Here is a 3,432-nt window from a genome sequence, read left to right as displayed (position 1 = left end):
CACGTTTGCCCAAAAAATTTATAAAATTGTTCGCTTCGTAATTTTTTCCTTTTTCAATAATGCCCTTACGGCTGCGTTTGCAATAATACCCTTACGGCTGCGTTTGGTTGCAAGCGAGATGGGATGGGATGGGATGGCAAGTGAAGCTATTGTTTTTTATCCTTTTGACTCGTTTGGTTGCAAAGGAGTGATGTCAAATTTTAAAAAACTAATAATCCAATCAAACTCCTCAAAATATATGATTAAGTGAAATTTTTTTCACATTTAAAATATATTTTTCTTGCAATCAAATATCTAAATTTATTTTTTCTACGAAAAAAATTCAACTTTACATAAAAAATTTGCATTTCCCTTGCAATCAGACAAAGCCTACGGTATAATGCTTGGCCTACAGGGCCAAGTTATTTATTTTCTTTACTAAACAAAAAAAAACAATTATTTATTGATTTGAAATTTTGAATTCAGTTATTTAAATAGGCAAGTGTTTTTAATCGGCGAGGGCCCTCAATGGATCGGTCAAGGCCAATATCAATCCACATTAGATAGAAATACCTTTTACTTTAAATTAAAAACCATCTTTTAGACTATATTACCTTCTGTCTGTATTGATCCATTGAATAGTATTGGTCAATAATGGGGATCGATCAAGGCCGATTCTGATCTGATCCAATTCCTCAAACCATGGCCCACACACACGGGTGCGCAACCCATTACTGGATATTGATGTGGGACAATATGTTTTGTGTAGCTGGGCTCCACTAGCCACTTCCATGTGTCAAAATAAATTATTGATGTAGGAATGACTTACAAACATTATTGGTGTAGGAAACCCTCCCATGAAAACCTTGCACGCTCTATCTTCAACTCCCAAAGTAGTAGAAACTCATGGAAAATGCCCAAATTATTCTGATATATTTTTTTAAATAATTAAATTTTCATACATATTTATTTGGTGTATACAACAACTCAACCATTTAAATAACATATACCAAACAATATCTCTCATCTAATTTTTTTTCCCGGTAAGAATGATCTATCATTTAACTCATTATTAGCATTTGAAGCATTTATAAAAATATGCAAAGTTTTTATTTATTATATGATTGAACAAAAAGATTGAACCATATGCTTATAAAACAAAAAACAACTATTGGTGATTTGTAAATAAGACTTCCAGCTTGAGTTGTAATTCCATATTTTTTAATTGATATTTTGGTGGAGTTAATATTTTGGGTTAGATGATTTCTCAACTAAAAATTGAAGCAATGTTTCATAAAATAATAATAATAATAATAATAATAATAATAAAAATAAATAAATAAACAAATAAAATCAGGGAAGGGCTTCTTTGAGAAAGTGGAATGGAAGAGCACAATAATGAGATGCGACAGAACGATTTGATACATAGGAGGGCAACGAGGTCCTTTACAGAGAGAGAGAGAGAGAGAGCTACACAATATAATAAGACCAGTAGAGACTTCATAAGAGACCATTTGAGCTATAAATCATAATGCTCATAGAAAACATATTTCAAATATAGATGAATGAAAGTTCCCAAGAACCAAGGAGTTTGATCAAACCCCTTATATTATCTTTAATGCTTGCAATTTGTAACCACAAATTTTAGCATTTAGATGTTTTTATTTTTATATTTATTTTAATATTTCATAACATCCATTATCTCTTGTATTATGTTTTTTACTTGATGTTATTTTTTGAATAAATTTTTTAATGCCATATTTTTTTCTGATACTTAATTTAATATTTGATACATAGATTACATTTTGGAGTATTAGATACTGGTCGTGTTTGAATTGGGAAGGAAATAGTTTCCCCGTAAAGTGAGATAAGACTCTGAATATTTTGACTCTCTTCAGATCTCAAGTGGCAAGAACCTCATGCACTTGTCCCCACACTAAAATAATAATAAAAAATAAAATAAAATGAAATAAAATGCATGCTGACTTACCTTGTCGCCAAACCAGTTCTAACCTACAAAGCTTCCCAACACAATTGCTGTAAAAGGAAGTTAAAAGGAAGAATAAGGAAAAGCCACATAGCATTTCAAGTTTTTAACTAGAAAATTGTAAAAGCGTAATTACGAAGCGTAAACGGGGCAATATAGTGAAGCCGGGCAGGCAGCACGGGACCCGGGCGTGGCAATGGAGGCTCACTGGCTCATGAAAGCTCTCTTTTAAAACTAGAGAAGAGAGAGAAGAGACCATATGACACGACACGTCTGCGCCTCTTCCTCCACCCACCCATCCACCCTCTCCTCGGCCTTTCCTTTTATTTTCTTTTCTTTTTTTCCCTCTTCGCCTTTATAGCTCTCCCTTGCTCGTCTGCTTCGGATTTTTCTTCGTTTCCGATTGCCTCGGGGCTTAGGTTAGGGTTTTGTTCTGCTCTACATCGTTCATTATTTTTCTTGGATTTTTTCTTTTATTTCTTTTCCAATTTACGGATTCAATAGAGGCTTCGTTCGTTCGACTTAATTGCAGTTTGTTCTGATGAAGGCAGGAATCATCTACTGCGGTTGAGATTTCAATTTGGGCCGAGGATTCTGTGACAAATAGCTTTTATATCTGCGAAACAGGTAAAGGAGTTCCGCGTTATATTTGAGTGTTTAGGGTTTTATTTTCACCTTTTCGTTGACATGTAGAGTTTTGGCTTTTATTTATTTATTTATTTTCTATAAACGATATTCAGGTTCAAGTTGTTTATTTTCTTTACCATGTTTTTCTTTTTGACGGGTGGCATGTAAAGTTCGCATCTTGCGTACATAATTGGGGGAAACCGTATAGAATCCCTGTATTGCCTTGATACAAGAGGGATGGAATTAGGGTGTGTTATGCTTTGATTATCTTGCCTTGATTGAGAATTCATAGAACCCAGATTGCTAGGGTAGGCAAGAACATGGTGGATGTTACAAACCCGTGTCAGTCGTATGGGAGGCTGATTCCACATTGGTTACAAAAGGGATTTGGTTTGGGGTTGATATTGTCTTGTGTTCCCTCACTTTATAAGCTGGTTTATGGGGTTGAGTTTTCCCATAGTTTGTATCAATGGTATCAGAGCAGCCAGTCCTCAGTCCCAACCCCTTGTGCGGAAGAGGTGACTTGGTGTCAGAGTGAAGCCGCTAGGGAAGAGTTACCGACCACTAGACAGAGACCTTGGAGCAGAGTGGAGTCACTTAGAAATGTCTACATGATCCCATATCAGTCATGTGGGGGGATGATCCCACAACAATTACAAAAAGGATTTGGGTGGGTTGATATGTTCTTGGTTTCTTTCACCTTATTAGCTGGTTTATGAGGTTGAGTTTTACCAAGGTTCATGTCAACTGTCTTGTGTGTGGTAATGGGTTGAGTATGACGTCTAGAGGAGTCAAGGTTGGCTAGGATATTCTCTTGCATCAAATACCTACAATCACTT

Source organism: Macadamia integrifolia, chromosome 1 (genome assembly GCF_013358625.1).
Source record: "Macadamia integrifolia cultivar HAES 741 chromosome 1, SCU_Mint_v3, whole genome shotgun sequence".
Classification (NCBI taxonomy): domain Eukaryota; kingdom Viridiplantae; phylum Streptophyta; class Magnoliopsida; order Proteales; family Proteaceae; genus Macadamia; species Macadamia integrifolia.
Note: the sequence above shows the minus strand (reverse complement) of the source record.